The sequence below is a fragment of the Acinonyx jubatus genome, chromosome C1 (genome assembly GCF_027475565.1).
Source record: "Acinonyx jubatus isolate Ajub_Pintada_27869175 chromosome C1, VMU_Ajub_asm_v1.0, whole genome shotgun sequence".
NCBI classification, from domain to species: Eukaryota; Metazoa; Chordata; class Mammalia; order Carnivora; family Felidae; genus Acinonyx; species Acinonyx jubatus.
The window spans coordinates 48,964,037-48,984,205 of record NC_069381.1 but is presented as its reverse complement, the minus strand read 5'-3'; positions in this window follow the sequence as shown (position 1 = coordinate 48,984,205).

Sequence of the window (20,169 nt, the reverse complement as noted above, 5' to 3'; positions counted from 1 at the left end):
CAGAATTGGTAGAGCTGGGTGTTGGCTTCTTATCGCCAAATGTTATGCTTTTTAAATTTTCCATACCACAAATTTTTATTGGTGAATCTAAGAGGAATCAGTACAAAGTAAAGAAGTTGGACCTTCAAATCCAAGTGGACAAAAAACCCCATTAGGAGATGGACTTTTTCTAAAACATCTATCAGAAAGACTTGAAGCAGCATCCTCGAAATATTGTCCAAAAATCACTGACTCCAGAATTTTTGGTGGGGGAAATTATTAAAAATTCAGGTTCTTGAGCCCCACCATAGATATACTGAATTAGGATCTCTAAGTTGGGGCCCAGAAATCTGGATTTCTAACAAATACCTACATGATTAGCATCACACCAAAGTTTGAGAACCAGTGGTTAGGAGTTTTCATGAAATTGGGGTTTAATATAAATTGGCAGGGTAATATTCCTGAAAAGATAAAGAGGTCTTAATGTGAGCCAAATTTATATTGATCAAGAGCAAACACACCTACACTGTTGAAGTCACTGTAGTGCACACATTTGTAGAGAAAAGTAATCAGCATGGTGGGTGTATTTGATACAGTTCCAGGCATTGTTACCGCTCAGGCTGGAATACAGAAAACTTATATACAAAATAGCACTGCTCGTACCCAGTTACAGGTAAGTGATGATATTTGCAATTTAGTACACAGCAGCATTCAGCTTTTAGGAAATCAGAATTGGACATTAAATTTGAATAGCACAGTCTAGATTCCTGCTTTTAATTATTATGCTAAACAACTTTTGTATATGTTGACTGAATAAATTAGTCAAATAAAGGGTTTATAGTAATGACTATTGTTTTCTTGGATCTAGTAAAGTTTGGCTTCCAGAAAGTATATTCTTTTTTTTTATTAAAAAATTTTTTTAATGTTTAATTTTTTTTTGAAGAGGGAGAGACATAGTGCAAGTGGGGGAGGGGCAGAGAAAGAGGGAGACACAGAATCTGAAGCAGGCTCCAGGCTCTGAGCTGTCAGCACAGAGCCTGATGCAGGGCTCAAACCCATGAACTGCAAGATCATCACCTGAGCCGAAGTGGGACGCCCAACTGACTGAGCCACCCAGGTGCCCCAGTATATTCTTTTCTCATACGAATGAAGCTTATTGACAGCTTTTTTTTTTTTTTTTTAAGACTAGAATGAGGGTAGGGCCTTTATGGTAAGACCAAGCATTTAAAAATTATGTTGAAGCCCTTCACTTAAAGGAAGGTCAGTCAAATATTTCTTAAAGATAGAAAAATAATGGATCATAAGAGAAAAGATTGATAAGTTGAACTTCCTTAAAATTAAGATTTTTTCTCAATTTAAACCCCATTAAGCAAAGGAATATACAGTTTTCACAGTTGGATAAGATGTGTACAATGCACACCTATAGAACTTATTCAGAATACACAAAAATTCAAATAAGTCAACTAAACAGCAGAAAACAACACAATTAAAAATGAGATAAATACTTGAACAGCTTTTTCATAAACAAGGATAAATATTTGAAAAATTACTCAAAGGGCTTCCTGCAGATAAGCTATTACATCTGTGTTCTATGGCCTTAGTGCATGACTTGGACCAGGGCTGATATGCAGATGGCATGAACTGCATCAACCTTGCAAGTTGTTAATTTTGTGAATGCCACCCTAACTTCAGTCCAAAGGACAATAAGCCTTATGGAGGGCTCGATCACTGCTTAACACAAGACAGAAATTCCTCACAGTCACAGATGACATGAACTGCTCCTGAAGTAACTGAATTCCCATCAGTGGGGATGTCAAGTTCTCTGGACAAGTTCTTGCAGATGCTATGAAGAAGATTTGAGTATCAGTTGAAAGCATGGACAAGATTTGTGATCTTCAAGCTATTTTCTTGTTTATTATTACTGGCAGATCCATTTCTCAATGGAAATATTAGATAAGGGCTCAATCCATAAAAGAGATAAAAGAAATGCTAAGATGGGGTGTCAGGGCTTCCTCCTTACACTCCCCTGCAGAGGCCAGCAGTACAGTTGGAAAACCTAGGACTGGGGACCATATGTTCTCTGTAGCAGGGCAGTACAGGCTCTCATCTTGGAGGCACCTGTGGAAGTCTTTCTCTAGCAGGAGGAAGGGCTGTCATACATGGGATGAATGGCAACTCCCCTCACTATCCCAGATTTAAAATCTATATATTTAAATATCTATGTTTAAAAACACTGTGCTCAACGGTAACAGAGCTGATCATGCTAAAGTAGGAAGGAACGGAACAAATTAACAATAAGTTCTTGTCCCTTTCCACAAGCCCTGCTCCCTAACTCACAGGGCCATTGTAAAAAATGAGTAACTATATATGTAAGGAAGGACCATGACTCTGCCAAACTTGGTTTAAAATGCATTATTGTATTCCTATTGTAATCCTTGAGAGGCAGCTGTTGTAAACCCCCTATGTTATAGTTGAGGACACTAAGGTCCAGCATGTGAAAGCATCCTACCCATGGCAGTCATTGGCAGCTCTTCATAAAGGAAATTGTTGACACTACGTAGAGGTGAGGGGTGAGGGGACTGTGTTCTTCTGTAATGTCATTGGTGAAGAAATGTACCATGATTTAGGTAAGATAGAAACACAAGAAGGGTCTCAGGAGTAGAGCTGTTTGATAAATACAATGGGTCTAGGATAACCTTGTGGCAAGGATGATCTCCTCTTGTGTGCATTTGTGGAGTTCCTGCCCTGAGTACACACTCTGCCAGTCACTGGAGAGACAGCCAATAGCACACAGTTTCTGCTATTAGAGTCCCCTCAATACTTGCAAAATCAGTTTACATTTACACTTTTTGTAGATTCTGCTTCCTTCCTCCTGCCTCCTCCTTTTCTTCCCTCAGTTACCGGCCTGTGAAAACACTGCCAAGATAGAGTGTGGATATTCTGCCTCCTCTCCTTCTCACACTTTGCCTTTTTCCTGGTAACAATTTCTTATATACTTACTATGTGCCAGACTTTGTGCTGCACACTTTATGTAGACCATCTAATTTAGTCTTCATAACAACACTGTAGGATGTTTAATGATCCCATTAAAAAATAGATCTGGGATGTTGATTTGTTCTACATAGCGTGTCACGGCCAGTAAATGTTCAAGCTGGCTTTCATGCCTGGATCTTTGGTCTTGAAGTATACCACCCTTCACATGATAAAATAACTGCCTCTATACAGCATGCATATATGTTTGCTGTTGACATTGATAATTACTTTGGTAGACATTAAGTATAAAAGGTTAACGGCTTTTGGAAGTCATATTTTAAGAAGGTCGATGTGCTATAGTATGGAAATTATAAGTAAAGGTCATATGTCTAGGAATTATTTATCTCGTAGGCAAAATTAGGAATGGGTACTTACATGCTATCATTGTTAAGAGCCTGTAGAGTTAGAAAAATTGGATTTGAGTCTTGCTTCTACCATTTAATTTATGTGTGACTTTGGAGATTTTATTCAATTTTTATTTACTTATTTTTTGAAAGAGAGAGAGAGAGGACACACAAATGGGGTAGGGGCAGAGGGAGAAAGACAGAGAGAATCTTAAGCAGGTTCCACGCCTAGCATGGAGCCTGACTTGGGATCGATCTCATGACTGTGAGATCATAACCTGAGCTGAAATCAAGAGTCAATTGCTCAACTGAGCCACCCAGAAACCCTTTATTTATTTATTTATTTATTTATTTATTTATTTATTTATTGAGACAGAATGTAATTTTTATTATCCTCATCTGTATAATGGGAATAATAATAGTGTCTTACATATGGTAATTACAAAGATTTGAAGCACAGCATAATTCCTGGTGTGTAGTGAGTGCTTATTATTATTACTATTATTATTACTATGACTGAGATGTTAATGTTTTTCAGGTACTCTCATGGGTCTAGTAGAGGGTGCTGTCATTTTTTTTTATGCTCCATCAGTGTAGCATGAGTGGAAATTTCATGAGTTATTTCACACTGTTAGAAGGAGATGTTTTCTCCCCATGACCTGCTCTAGGCAAGTTTTTAGTTTCCTTTTTTTATGGAATTGCTCTGTTTCTGGAGAGGTGTCAAGACTTCATGAAAAAAATTAGGTAGGAATAACTGGGGATGACCTATTCTTTTTTCCTCTTGGGGAAAAGCAGGACTACTCTCCTGCAGTGAACTTTCCTTCTGCTTAGCCACACTGTGAGTGTCACCTGAGCATACCTGTCCTGGCTCGCCATGCTGTAATTGAGTCTAGTTACCAGGTTTTTGTTTTCAGTGCTAGAAAAGCCATTTTGATTCACCTGCTAGCTTACATACTCCAACCTATCAGCACAGGCACTGAAGTTGGACTTTGACCTTCACCTTCTATTCTTATTATTATTCTGCTTATTCTTAAATGCATTCAGGACTCAGGAGAGGAGGGGTACTATTTATTCCAGGTTCCCTCAGAGACCCCCAACAACACTTTTCAGTTAATTTAGCAATAATTTATTAACAAGTCTAGTGAGACCTGCATTGCAAGGTGCTGTTAAGTCTAGGCTGTAAAGGGCTTACAGTGACGTGGCAAAGTCAGGACTTACCCTTGGAAGCCCGTGGCCCCAGATGACAATGTGGGTTGTACAGTCAAGACAAGAAAGGACAATAAGAGGAATCGGTATGGGCTAGGATGGAGTTGGAGGAGAAGTGAGCCTTGAGATGAGGTCTGGAAGGATGGAGATAAGATCAGGTAGTTGAAGAATATTTGGCAGGCCTTTCAGGGAGGAAGAGAAATGGTACTAGCATCAATGAAATGGCTGAGCTCTGACGTTTGAGAGATTGTGATTACTGTCCAAATAGGATATGGACCTTGTATAGCAGTGGGGTCCTCAATTTGTAATATACTCACTGAATGAACTTGGGCAAGTGAATGCCCCTCTATGAACTATGGTTTCATCATCCTTAGAACGAGAACAATAACTTTGCCTTTGCCTGGCAGTTGTGAGATATTACTGAGACAATGGATAGAAAGCAACCAGCTCAATGCCTGGCACATATAACAGCTTAATACATTTATTTGTTATGACAAGAGTAACCACAGTGCCTGTAAATGAAGTGGCTTGCCTGCAGTTAGTGTCACCTATGCTTTCTATAAAATCATGTCAGAATTCTTTAAGCTCTGAAAACAAAACCCCCTAATTCTTAAATGGATATACTCATTTTTCAGTAGACCAGAATTCAACCTTTAACTTGTAGTTGCAAAATTCTTTAAGCTCTCCTCTTTCTTCAATTATTCATTTTCACTAAATTTTTAATAAAAGAAATGTAAATACAGAACTGGCATGACCAAATTACAGTTCTGATGTTTTGTACCTATTATTACATGTAGGCTTTAAATATTAAATACCAGGGTTACTAAGGAGGATTTTATGAAATCAAGTCTTGCTAGAGGTTTCCTCTGCCTCAATTTCTTATTATAGGTGTTCTATCAAAGTCCCATTTCCTGTCAGCAGTTCAATTGCTTATTTTTTGTATGTTTTGGAATAGTTTAAACGTGAACATTAGGTGAAATAGCCATGTCCTTAGACAACAGATAGTTTACAACCAGTAGAATAACAAGTATTCCATAGGAAATAAAAAACAGTTCTTGACATGCAATCAGAACCAGATTGCAACTTGAAGAATACCACCCTGCCATTTCACATGGGCCACCCCAATGATAGTGGTGGACTGTCCAAATTACCCACTTGGTGACCATTGCCATCTATATACAGGTGATTTCCAAATCTATGTCTTCAGCCTAGGGTTGTCTTCTCTGCCCCACATCCACTTGCTCAGCTCTTTAATGGGCTTTTCCACCATGACTTCTCAATTGCCTTAACTAATATGCTCCCAAAGAAATGTAATTCTTTCTCCCAACATCTCCTTTCCCCTGTATCAGGAAGTAAATGGCATGACCATCCATCCAGTAGCCAACAAAGTCACAGTCAGTCACTCCTGGGAGTCACTCTTTGTAGCACAGTATTGGTGATATCAGTAGTTAAGAACATGGACTCAAAAGGACAATGACCCATTCATTAGCTGTGGGACTTTGGGTAAGTGACTTAACCTTTCTGTGTCATATTTATCTCATTTATAACACAAAAATGATAGTAGTTCTAATTTCATAGGTTTGGTGTGATGACTGAGTTAATATTTCCAAGTGCTTAGAACAGTGCTTGGCACATAGTAAATGCTATGTAAGCATTTATTAAATAAATAAATCACACATAACATTCCCTGAAAGGCTATTAAATTCAGCCTCTCCATCTCCATGAAGTCTCCCTTCATTCAGACTCTACCTCCTTTGGAATAGTGCAGTGATTTTCATTTTCTCAATGAGCTTCTGCCCCTCGTCTTGTGTCCCTTCAGTCTATACTCCCCATGACAACCAGAATGACATTACTGAATGCAGAGCAGATTGTGTTTCTCCTTTATATACAACTTTGAGTGATTTTTCAGTGTCTTACCCAGGCTAACTTGGTTCTTCATAGTCTGGATCCTGCCCTCATCTCCAGCAGCCACCCTCCCTCCTTGTCACTAAATATGACAAACAAATTCCGTTTCCCTAAACTTGTCTCCATTTACTCTGATTCCTGTTGGTAGAAATCTCCTCTCTGCCTTATTTACCTTTAGATCCAGCTTAAGCATCCCTCTCTGTCTCTGAAGACTCCTTGATTCTTCCACCAGGAAGAATTCCTTCCCTTGTGTTTCCTCTGTATAGGTGGTTATCATTGCACAATGACCTTTATGCATTTATTTGTTTGCACATCTACCTCCCCCCCGCCAAAATGTGAGCTCCTGAGGGCATGGAATGTTTCTCTGTCTCACTCTAACTTAGTTTTAATTAACTTTTTTTTGTTTTATTCTAGTAACTTTCCCAATGTCTGACATAGGGTAGATGTTTAATCAACATGCATTGAGTAAATAAAAAATAAACTGAGTGGCATCTTTTTTAAAAAAAAATTAATGTTTATTTATTTTTGAGAGACAGAGAGTGAGCAGGGGAGAAGCAGAGAGAGAGAGGGGGAGACACAGACTCCAAAGCAGGCTCCAGGCTCTGAGCTGTCAGCACAGAGCCCAACGCGGGGCTCAAACTCATGAGCCATGAGATCATAACCTGAGCCGAAGTCGGATGCTTAACTGACTGAGCCACCCAGGTGCCCCATGAGTGGCATCTTATTGATCACTTAACCCTTAATTTTGTAAATGAGAAAACAGATCTCAGAGAGGTTAGTTATCTTGTTCTAGGTTACCCAGCTGGTCAGCATTAGAATCTAGACTAAAAATATCTTCCTAGTATTTCTCATTACAACATAACCTCAGTTATTAAGGCCCTTTTGGGTCAATTACACAATTTTAAATTCTCAAGTGAGGAAGCTAAGTGCTCCCTGACCCCATTCTCCTAATATATTCCCATTAGAAATACCTTTCTTGATACCCTGGATTCAGACCCTGTGGTCATGAATGTTAGCTTAATCTCTAAATCACTTAGGGTTTCTATGGAAAGCCTACTTTCCAGGCACTGGAAGTGACCTTTATTTTTCAGCATTTTAATTAGGGTTGGGGTTGTTGCATCAGGCCACTTTTTGAAATTTAAATATGGGAACTCTTTTAAGGAGAATTATTTTGTCCTTGAGAAACTGCGTGTGTGTGTGTGTGTGTGTGTGTGTGTGTGTGTGTGTGTGTGTGTGTTGAGCAGGGGGGTAATAGGTTACTTGAAAGAATGGTTCAGAGATGAGAACTTGGGGATGCCTTGAGTTTTGCATTCTTGTTGAAAAGTCATCAGAAAAGAGTAAGGTCAATTCTGAATTCTGCCAAGTTTTGCCTTCCGTGCTGCAGAATGAAATGAGGTAATGTACTTTATGAACTGTGAAGATTACAGAAATGTGAGGCATTTTTAGAATCATTGATTTATAGAAAAGGAAAGCCTTTAGAAATGGTGTAGCCCTCCCACTTCCTCATTTCACAGAGAGGGGAAGTGACTCTCCCAAGGTCGTAGCTAGAAGGTAGCCAAGCTGGGCCCTGCTCTCTCCCCAGCCCATAGCTTGCCTCTCTCCATAGGTACTCTATAATCTCACCAAATAATGTGGCCCTGAAAGGGCTGAACTCTCCATTCTTCTGTGCTTTTGCAAATGCTATTCCCCATGCCAGGATTCCTTGATTTTCATGATGCCTTGGATACCTCCTCATCCTCAACTGACAGTGCTCTAGTCTTCCAGCTCTGTACTCCTAATGTCTGGTCACAATACAAAACATGTAGAAGACAGCCCTTCCCTTAAAGACATTTACAGTGAGCTATTTCCATTTCAAAGGAGGTCCCTTGAGTACAAGTTCCCACTCATAGTTGTGATCCCAACTGGAGATGTTTTAGGTGGTGGGAGATGGAATTAGGGCACAGAGAAGGTCCTCATAGACACATGATCCTCTTGGTCCTTTCCAAATCACGCCTCATAGACCACGTCCTATGATATTTAAAATCAGGGAGTTTATAGGAAGTAGATATCTTGGGGCTTCAAAACTGCCTGAAATATCTATCAGAAAAATGTTTGCTTCTCAAAGAGAGATGGAGTTGCAGAAGAAGACTTAGAATCAAGGAAAACCTTTCTTACCAGGGATAAACAACCATAGATGGGTGTGCATCCCTGAGGAGGTAGAGATCTCCCTGTCCCCTGGAGTGTTCAAATACGGCAGCAAACAGGGCTGAATCACATGACCTCCAAGCTTCCATCTGGCTCTGAGTTCCTCGATTCAATGAAAGAGTTTCCATCTCATCTCCAGTATTTGCAGCTTGAAGTCTTAATCCACAAAGCGAAGAGGAGAGTTGTTTCTGTGAACCTCTATAGATGTGTTAGTTTAATCAAGATTGGAATGACCAAATGAAGATTTCTTGAAATGTTAAAAAAGGTCATCATTATGGTGTGTGTGTGTGTGTGTGTGTGTGTGAGAGAGAGAGAGAGAGAGAGAGAAAGAGAGAGAGAGAGAAAGAATGGAGAAGCAGCAAATATAGATATATCATTTATTTTTTCTTTTTTTCCTTCATCTTTTCCACCCACTGGTAATGCTGTAGAACCCTTCAATACACATATATTGAGCACAGATTCTGTATCCCAGCTTCAAAGCTAGATTTTGGGGTATAGATTAAAAAATGAATAAGATTTGAACACTTTCCAGTTTGCTTAGCTTAGTGGGAAGAGAGAGAGAGAAAGGAGAGCCTCTCTACTTAGCCCTCAGCTGTTTCAGTGTCTCAAGGTGTCCCTAAAAAATATACTCATTTTCCCTCATCTTTAATGAATTCCCATGTCTACATATTTATTTGGAGTCCACGTGCAGGACTTAGTCCCAGAAAGAAATAGATGACATACTCAAACTAGGCTATTGGGGTAGAATTGAATAAAAGATTCGTTTACAGAGGTATGGATAGGTTGTATGGAAGCCACAAGAAAAATACTGTGTCTGGGACTATTAGCAGCTGGCTATTTTTACCCTTGTGTGTGAGGGATAAAAGGAGAGAGCAGTTAACAGAATCTAATGGTATAGAAAATGGTATGGAGAGGGCTACTTGGCAGGAATTGTGACCTTCTGCCAAGGATACAGCAGCCTGCAATGACTGCAGAGGAGAAAGATGAGATGACTCTTCTTTCTCTCAGATCTTCGAGATGCCCTCCATTGCTTGACTCAACTGGTGGTCAGGTAGGAAGCCCTTTGATGGAGTCTGAACAGGTCAGGCTCCCAGGGCACACAGCTAATGATGAGGGGTCAGGTGTGGATCTGAGGGAACAAATCGGAGATAGATAGTTCATTATACTGGATAAAATAAGCCTTCCAGGGCACCTGGGTGGCTCAGTCAGTTGAGCTTCCAATTTCGGCTCAGGTCATGATCTCGCAGTTAGTGGGTTCAAGCCCTAGGCTGGGTTTTGCTCTGACAGTGTGGAGCTTGCTTTGGATTCTCTGTCTCTCTCTCTCTGCTCCTTACCCACCCCCATCTCAAAAATAAATAAATATTAAAATAAGGCTTCAGTCCTACAAAGACATGCTCAGGGGCTCCTCACTCTACACGCTCAAATACCTACACGCATGCTTCTATCACTCCAAGTTTATGAGAATTTGTTGGTGTCAAGAGACTGTATGAAAGACATCATCTACTGTGTTTTCATCACAATCATGCCTCAAAGTAGGTGAAGAGACAGAACAAAAGGAGAATAAAATCTGTCTCCAAAGTGCCTGTAGCATGCCGAATTTCTGAGCAGTATGAGCACATTGGCTTTGGGAAGTATCCTCAGGAGATAAACTCTCCTCTGCCTGGACATCCTTCCAACCCTCACCTACCTGACCAGCCATGATTCTTCACCCCTGACTCAGGTTGGTTTTCTCATGCAGGAAGTCTTTATAGAACCTTCCAGCTGGTGGTGTGTCCCTCTCTTATGCTCCCTTACATATACTGGCCTGGCTTCTCATGTGGCACCAACCGTATTGAATTTAATCATCTTGATTATTTTCCCTGTGAGGCTGTTAGAAATTTGAGATCAGGGATCATTTCTTTTTCATTTCTCTGTCTGTAAACACGCAGTGTCTGCCATGCACTAGGGCTCAGTAAATATTTCTTGAATTATTGAAAAATAAAGACTTCATCTATAACTAAAGAAGATCAGGTGGAGGAATGCTAGGAAGGTACAGAATATCCTTTCTTTTTCAATGTTTCAGGAATATTCACATTCAGGAAACCTATTCAAATAGTAGGTTCTGTAACCAGATAAGCCAAAATGATGTCATGAAAATCCCACTGTTATCATCCATGAGAACACCATCCCATTGCAGTTAATGGAAATAAATGTACCATTTAGTACTTTAAATCACGAAGCAACATAACTGCCTTCTATTTGCAGTGACCTTCTGGTGCCCTCATTATTTTCTCACTGCGGATGTCTGTGCCTGATCTTGTTGATTCAGCATAAGGGGGTGCATCCAAAAGGCATAGGTGAGGTGCAGAGAGGTGGTGGAGTCGGGGAAGGAGGAATTTGGAGTCACCTGAAGACTGGAGAAGGACTACCCGTGATTCTTTACTCTCATCTGCATGTCTGACCTTTAGTACATTCGTTGCATTGCTGTGCTTTGCATAACTCCCCACTAGACCATGAGCATCCTGAGGGCTAGTATCACATTTAGCTCATTTCTAGGTCCTCAGTGCCTGGTATAAAATTTTGGACATAGGAGGTTCTCCATGTGTGCACTATGTAAATGACGAATGAATGAATGAATGAATGAATGAATGAATGACTAGGTTTTTCTGACCTCTACTCTGGATTCAAAACAATGACTGAAGGGGTGAGAGAGGGAGTTAGGACCCTGTGAAGAACATGACGATTGAATTTGGGAGGGAGAACCCCCAAACAAAGATCTTTTGTTTTTTATTTTTTTTCCTGGTACTATTCCTTTCTCTCTGACAGCCTTCTTGCTTCCTCTGTAGTGACACCCATCATGGTTAAGCCAGGCACCATAAGCACTATATTTGGTTCAGTGTGATAGCCTCACTGCTTTGCACAGAGATTGGCACATCATTGTAACTCAATGAGTATTTTTTTAATAAGGTTAAAATCTCTCTCTGGGCTTTGATTCCTCCTCTCACACTTGGCCCCTCCTATCTCTCTTGCTTCCACTTCAATGCTGCATGCACACCCTGAGCTGTGTCGCCCCACGGACATTCCAAAGTGAAATAGGAAGGGGGCTAGCTCTTATGCTGTTTAAATTTTCCATTTTATAGACAAGCGAACTGAGGCCTCAAAGGGAAAAAGACTTGTCTAAAGTCACAAGAATTAGTAGCAGGCTTGGCATTAAAAAAAATGAATCTCTTGTCTCCCTTGTTTGCCATCATATTATGACCCCAAAGTTCAGTTTTGTGGTTTAGTGGCGTTCAACTATTTTTGTTTTTTAACTAGGAAACTCTTTTTTCTAATCCAGAAGCTCAATGTGTAGGATGGGCAGAGTCAGTGCTGCTCTAGTTAAAGTAGCACTGGAGACACTCCTCCCAAAACTCAAACACAAACAGTAGGGTGCCTGGGTGGCTCAGTCAGTTGACTTCTGCTCAGGTAATGACCTCGCAGTTCATGGGTATGAGCCCTGCGTTGGGCTCTGTGCTGACAGCTCGGAGCCTGGAGCCTGCTTCGGATTCTGTGTCTCCCTCTCTCTCTGCCCTTCCCCTGCTCACTCTCTGTCTCTCAAAAATGAATAAATATAAAAAAAATAAAAATAAATTAAATCTCAGCCTACTTGAGAAATGGCAATAGAGAGACAAGTCTGTAATATTCCATTCTGAAATTGTAGAATAATTTAGCATTCACGTTGTTCACAAGTGTTATCTCTATTCATTAATGAAAAATCCTGCAATGTAGATGTGATTAATGGAGAGACTCTGGGGAGACTCAGAGAGGTAACATGATTTTCTCCAAGTCATCCCAGCAAGTTTGCCACAGAGCTGGGACTCAGAGTAGTCAATTCCAGTTAGGGCAATGTTTATTAACTATATTCATGATGACAGTCCTAACAGCTATAATAAGTAAACCTCTAAATCTTAATGGTTAATACTACAAACGATTTTTTTTCTTGCTAATCGGAGAGCCCAGTGTGTATGCTTGTGGTTAGTGGGTCTTTCCTAGGCAATGATTCAGGGAGCCAGGTGCCTTCCATCTGTGGTTCTACAGTCTTAAATGCACAGCCCCCGTGTTACCTGTGGGTCATCTCTATTCCATTCAGTTGGAAAGGAGGAAGCACATGGAGGGTTACATGAGGAACAATTTTCTGGAGCAGGTCTGGAAATAACCCACACCAACTACCATGGGTCTTAGACAATCGCATGACCGTGCCTGACCGCAAGTGGGCTAGGAAATTTACTGTGTGCCTGGTAAGTATGGAAATGGACATCATAATCTGCCACATTAGTATTGTGAGCACCTTGAGGACCAGGGCTGCGTCTTATTCATCTCTCTGTAGTGCAAATTGCTTTTGTATGTGTTGAGAATCATATGTTGAGAACCTCCCTCAGCTGTTGTTGAAGTGTCTTCTTTCTGTTGGTGAGATGGAGTGTGAGATCCTTATTCCTCTCTGTTCTTCTGGGAGCAGCCTACCCCCATCCCCTTTCATACAGATACAGCTGGGTTTGCCATATTGTTGAACATAACCTTGCTTTTTCAGACACAGCTGATTGGTACAAGAGTAGGTACCACCCCAAGCTGAACCAAATAGAATGCTTCATAGAAGACTCTGGGATTTTTCAAGCTGTGGGCTCACTTCTCTGGTGCAAGAATCTGTGTGATATGAGGCTCAGGAGTCATGGGTAGCCACATTTTTCACTTTGCAGAAGGCAGTCAGCAGGGATCGACAAGGAAGCCAGCAGTGCAAAACCAGGGAGGTGCAAAAACAAGATGAGACAAGTCCTTATGGTTCATATTCTAATTGCTCCAAGGTCCAATTACAACCATACATTCCTGCAGTTTGGTTCAACACTTCCACCTATGTGAGATAACCCAGTATCCTTCCAATATATTTTCTCTTTGCCTGAGCTAGTCTGAGTTGGGGATACATCTAAAGCAATCACAGACGACCTGATCATGCAGTTTGACAGCTTAGGGTGAGCCAGAACAGGACTCTGCTGCCCTCCAGAAGGGCTTTCTCACTTCAGTGGGTTGTAGTGAGCTCATTCTCCTCCCTGGAGTCCTTTCCACCCCCAGTGGAACTCCTATAGGAGGACATTGTTCCTGAATATTCTAAGAAAATTTTCTGTGTGGTTGCATGGTAGACTTTCCCTTTGTCTTTCATCTGCCTCACGTAAACCAAAGCACTTGATTATATTTCCAAGTATATTGAAGGTCTTATCTGGAAGCTGTGGGCCAATGAGGGCTCTGGTCCTGGGCTTAGTCCCATCTCCACCACATGATCTGTGACATCCCTTCCTACTCTGAACCATGTACAAGTGTTACATGGGAACATGGAAAAATTATGATTTCTGAAGTGCCTCTCCTTTTACAAAGTGACTCTCCCATATATTTATCTTTTAAGCCTATTGGGGGTGAATGACATCATCACACATGAGCGTGGTAGCCTAGTGACCTGTAGGATTTCTGCCTTCTCGTTTGTAAAATTCATGATTAGTGAGGATTACATTCTATTAATGTATGCAAAACGCCCGGCCACGGACAGGAGCTTGCTGAGTATTAGTTCTCACTCATAACTCCTCACTTATGTACCTCTCTACTCAGGGCTCTGGGCAGCAGAGGCAGCTTAAGGCAAGAGGAATACACTGGTTTTGTCCAAATTCTCTCAGGAACCACCACCTCGCCCCCTCTTAACCTGCTCACCTTAACCCTCCTTTCACCCTACCTCCTTGACACCTCTATGTCTCTTCTTTTTGATGCAGTGTCCTTGCTGTCTCCCACAAGCCCCTCTCTCATCCCTGGTCCCTCTCCCCTCCTACTGCCAGCCTCAGCTGCTGGTGTGGCTGGCTGTTCAGATGCTATTGATTTTCTTCTATAAAAGATTGCTCAATTCATTTTCTCCACCTCGGCCCAGCGCCAGACCTCAGGGTAGGCCCCATGATGACCGAGTTGATTATGTGCACTGCTTCCCCTGAAGGACTGCAACCGCATTCCCTCTTGATTCCCAGGCAGGATAAGACAGTGAAGGTGAACATGATTCATAAACTCTGCAGAGCTAAACAGAGAGCAGTGGACCCTGACTTACTCATCTCCATATATACAATGCCTAGCACAGGGCCTGGCACCAAGTCAGCGTTCGTAATGTTTGCTGAAATTAAATGAATCTCTATTCTTAGCTTCACAGCATTCTGGGCACACAAGGAGGATCTCCACTGCTTCCGATTGCCTACTGCATTGGTTTGCAGCCCTGACTGAACATGAGAAGCACCTGGAGAAATTTAAAAAATACCCATTGCCTGGCTTTACCCAAGACTAATTAAACCTGAAATCGCTAGCAGTGTGGCCTGAGCATTGGCACTTTGTAAGAGTCAAAGGGTGACTTTGATATGTGCCCACTGGCGCATATCTTACAGGATACGACCAGGTTCCCAGTCTGTCACTCAACATCTCCACGTCTCTTCTCCTGCCTTGTTTCCAGGCTCATCTCTTCCCACTGCATTCCACATACTCCATGTTCTAGTTGCTTTGACATTTTTGCTCTTCTCCTTGGGCATCACTATGCATTTGTCCCTGCTGTTGCCCTGTCAAGGAATACCCTTCCCTAGTTTCTCTCCCTGGTAAGCTCCTGCTCATCCTTTAAGACAGATCAAATGCCACCTCCTCTGAGAAGATTTTTCTAGCCTTTCCAAGACTCTGGTACTCCAGATTTTCACCTCTGCATCACATTCTCTTTTCTGAATGGGCTTCTTCCACTCTGTCTCGTTCCTCCTGCCTGATAGTCCAAGTAGAAGTTTTGCCTGGCCTTGTACTGTAGCTTTGTCCTTGGTCGTGGCTTTTTGGGGTCCTCTTTGGCTCTGAGCTTTGAAGTCCACTTGCTGACCCCTTCCCTGTATCCTTTCTCAGCTTTTAGAACTCCTGTACAGGTACAGTGGCTGGGACCCTACATCTCTGGAAGAGGCATTTGCATACAAACTGCACCGGGTAACAATGGGTGAAATTTATTGAGTGTTTACTATGTGCCATGTTAAAGTGCTTCACTGCATTGTCTCACATGGCCCTTTACTATTGAGTCACTGGGACTTAAAGACCATAAGGGACTTGTCCAAAGGCAAATAAGCAGGAAGAGGGGAAGCTGGTATTTCTCTGCAGCTAGCAGTGTCCAAGTCCATGTTTTATGCCTATGTGATACTTTCTCTAATGATTCTCTGCTCATTGTTTTTTCACTCTGTTGTTGCATTCTTGTGCTGGGTCATAATTTATTGGTTGCTGTGTCTTGTCCACCCTCCTACTCTGTGATCTTCTCAAGGTCAGGGATTGAGGTGTTCAAGTCTATATTCATAGCATTTAGCAAATCACCTGGCATGGAACAGAGGCACCATAAATGCTGTGGCATAAATGAATAAGTATATGACCACTATAGCCTTAAGGGAGACTGGTCGGTCCCCTTTATAGACCACAGACCAGAAAGGCCATTCTACTGGGTCCCTGATTGGTGAGATCTCTGCTGGGCAGAGAAGGCAGATGGGTGGAGGAGTAGAGGCAGACGGCCCCAAGGGCGCCTTTCCCTGGTTCCCTTGAAAGCCGGCGTCTGTCCTGTCCTGTCACCCAACAGCAAGAGAACATTTGTTCCCCGAAGGACCGGCGCTGTGCCAGCAGCAGGTGGCGGCCTGTCCACCGGGAGGGAGGCAGCAGGCGGGAGCACTGATGTGTGCCTGAGACAAGATGCTGCGAGTCTGCTCTCCGCACGGCAGTGACAGCAGCTGGGACAAGGTTGCAAGGCACCATCCTGTAACCATTAAGAACCAGTTGCTGTCCCTTTCGTAATAATAAATGAAAATATCACTCCAAACCGTGCTGGTTTCAGAGAGCAAAAAGGAAAAAAAAACCCACAAGAAACAACAACAACAAAGAAACCACCACATAGCATTGGACCACATGTCATCAGTTAGATTGTCTATGAAATTGATAGTTGTCTTGGTAATTACAGAAAAGCTTTATGGCTGCTTTTCAAGATGCAATTTTTCATTTCTCACAGGAAAAAAAAAAACCTACCAAAACCCGACAATGTACACATTTGGAAACAAGAAGGTAAGAAGAGTAGAAGCAACATATCTCTGTCTTCTTAGTTGGTTGCTTGAATAACTTCAGTGTTATTACTAAACCAAGCCATCAATATCTCTTTTCACAACTGTCTGAAAATATACCTATTTGATGTTGGCAGGACCTGCAAGGAAGCCTGTAAAGTTGTCCTCAGTGGCCCCATGTGCTTTGGCCTTCTGCAGACTACTTTTTAATTTAATGACCAGTTAAAGTGTCTGGGAGCCCTTTACCTGTCTACAGTGGGCAGCCCGTGCCCTCCTGAAGATGTAAGTGGATTCATGACATAGCTCCTTATGATCTCTTATGGTCCCTGGCTGTGAATTTGGCTTCTCAATCAACCAGCTCACGCATTGCCTCTCATGATTGCCCTCCTGCCTCTCCATGCACAGTCTCATTTATTGACACTTTCTTCTTCACTCTACAGAGCATCGCTCACAGAATGCAGCTATATGTAACAGACTTTTGCTAAAAAATTTAGGGATGACTACAGGATTATAGCACAGAATGGGAAATGACCTAACATGCAAGCTAGACTACTAGACATCTCAAAAACTGCCAGCCTTCTTTTCTACAGGGAACGTCTCACTTGCAGTGTTTATAGTAGGTCCCACTTACAGACTTACAGATATGTTTCATTAGACCACAACTCCAAAATTCCTGTTAACTTATGTGCAGAGCAAGTCAGTGTGTGTACTCTCTCTCTCTCCCTCTTCTTTTTTTGTTATTACCCATCCAGGGCAGCATAGGAGGCTTTTCTGGGTACAAACTTCTTTTTTTTTTCCTTCTGTAAACAGGAAATAGTTTCTGAATTTTATTCCAAAAGAAATAAGAATCTAGATTTTATAATACAACTAAGAGAGGGAATCTGATTGGATAAGTTTGATATCAAACTCTTACTATACAATATGACTACTACTATTACCATTAAAATTACCATATTACTCTAAACAGAAAAAGTTGGGCTGTTCTATGTCCCTTTGGTTTAGAGGCTGAGAGCTCATGCTCTGAGCCCTGGTCTGAGCAGTCTTGGGTAGCAGGGTGGCACTGTGGCTGTCACAGAAAGGCTACACACAACAATCCATTTGCGGTGACTTCCTTAAAAAGGGGCTGTAAGTATGGCAGGTATTTAAATTTTCAGCCTGTTCTCCAGTAGGATAAAGTTGGGTCTTTGAGTTAAGGGGATACTTATACTGATAAGTGTAAGGGGATACTGATATCCTGGCGGAGGGCTCCTTAGTTTGCTTAATAAAAGGAAAGATGGAAATGCCTCAGTGGCATAAAGGTCTTCTTCCACACTTGAAGTCATACTAAATATGTGAGATTTATTATTTATGAGGTCTCATTCCTGATGAGTCAAAATGAGTTCTTCAAGGAAGAGGCAGTGGATTGCAGGAGTTTGCATGAGACTGGCTGATGCCTGGTATACAGCGGACACCTAAGTTGAGTAAATGGAATATGGTGTATCATGACAAAGGCCCTTATGCATGTTATTTCTGCACCCTGGAATGTTTTCCCTCAACGTCATGAATGTGTACACACACATACACACACTCACACAGTCTCTTCTAACTTGGTTGATTCCTACTTATTCCTATACATCTTAGCCTCCTGTAAGCTATGTCCTAATACTTACAGAAGTTGCCTTTTGTACTCTACATTCATATCACATTTGTAATTGTATTGCTTAAATATGTGTGTCCATGTATTTGTGATCACTTGTGAAACACTTTATTCTCCTCTACATTCACAGCTGCCTGAGGGGAGCCCATGTCTGAGTGCTCTAGGGCATAGCCCGATGCCTAGAGCAGAGTGAGGCATAAGGGCAGAGATGGAGTAGTTTTCACCAACCCCGTTTCCCCTTCTTCATGGGCCAGGCTACATTTCCTACTCCCTTTGTTACTAAATATGGCTATTTGATGGGGTTCTAGCCAACGGAATGTGAGCAGAAGTAATATGTGCCACTCCCTGCCTTTCCTTTTGAAAATCTCGCGTGTGAGGTCATCCAAGCTCTTTCTTCCTACCACTGGCTTGTGGAAGACACTAACCATGATTTTGGAAGGCACATATGAAGGATGGCAGAGCCACAGGGTGGAAGGAACCTGAACCCTGAGTCATCACTTAGAATAACAGTTTCACCAATCAGGATTACCTGTTGTGGACTATCCTTGAATGAGATTCTCTTATAATATTTGAGCCCTCATGCATCTCAGAGTTTGTCACAGTGGCTAGAATCCCCTCAATTAACATAGTACTCGTGTGTGTGTGTGTGTGTGTGTGTGTGTGTGTGTGTGTGTGAGATTAATATATGTACACAGAAAAGCAGATATCTAGGGTACAGATTTTGTCAGAAATGTTGAGCCCTATGATATTAGGCCAGTCTTCAAGGAGACCAATGATTCCATAAGTAAGAATGAGGTGATATTCCAGCAATCCAACATTTCTGTCATTCTTGTAATAAATACCTCGGACTAATGCTAACAGAGGCCTGTTCCCCCTTTGCACCCATGTAAATAAATCCTCCCTTCTCTAAGACACTTAACTTTCCCATTTGGCACGTGCTGAATGTTTGTGTTCCCCTCAAATTCATATATTGAAACCTAGTCCCAAATGTGATGGCATTAGGTGGTGGGGCCTTTGGGATGTGATAAGGTCATTAGGGTGGAGCTCTCACAAATGGGATTAGTGTCCTTGTAAAGCAGACTGCAGAGACCTTTCTTGTCTCTTCCTCCACATGAGATCGCAGCTAGAAGACAGTGGTCCGTGAACTAAGAAGCAGGTCCTCACCAGACACTGAATCTGCCGGTGCCTTTATCTTAAACTTCCCAGAGCTGTGAGAAATAAGTTTCTGTTGTTTGTAAGCCACATTGTTGTTTGGTATTTTGTTATATGAGCCTGAATTATGATATGGGCTCTCTATTCCAAAGCGATCTTCCCTTCTTTGCCATGCCACTGAAAAACACAACATTTGACGAGGCATTAATGACCTTCTGAAGCCAGCTTGTATTAAAGGGTCAACTACTGCTTTCTGTTTTACTTTCATGGGGAGACTGTGCATTTTTAGGGACAATGGCAAAAGTCAGTCTTTGCTGAAATTTCAAGAGTAGATTAAACTGAAGCATAGATCACCAAGCGCCGACAGGCAGCTTATATTCTCATCCTAAAGCATTTGCAATAGTCACTCACAATGGCAGGGAAAACTAACAGAGGGAGTCTGAGATATTGATAAAAACACACAACTGCCTTACCTGTCCTGGACTTCAACATCTGATCTTTTATCGAAGGAATATAATTCCTAACTGAAATAGGTGTCATGTTTTCCCATGACAATGGGCTGCCTCTGGAATCATGGACATCAAGAGACTGAGAGGTGAAGGTAGGAATGTAGAAGCTAACTGTGCCAGAAAGACTGTAG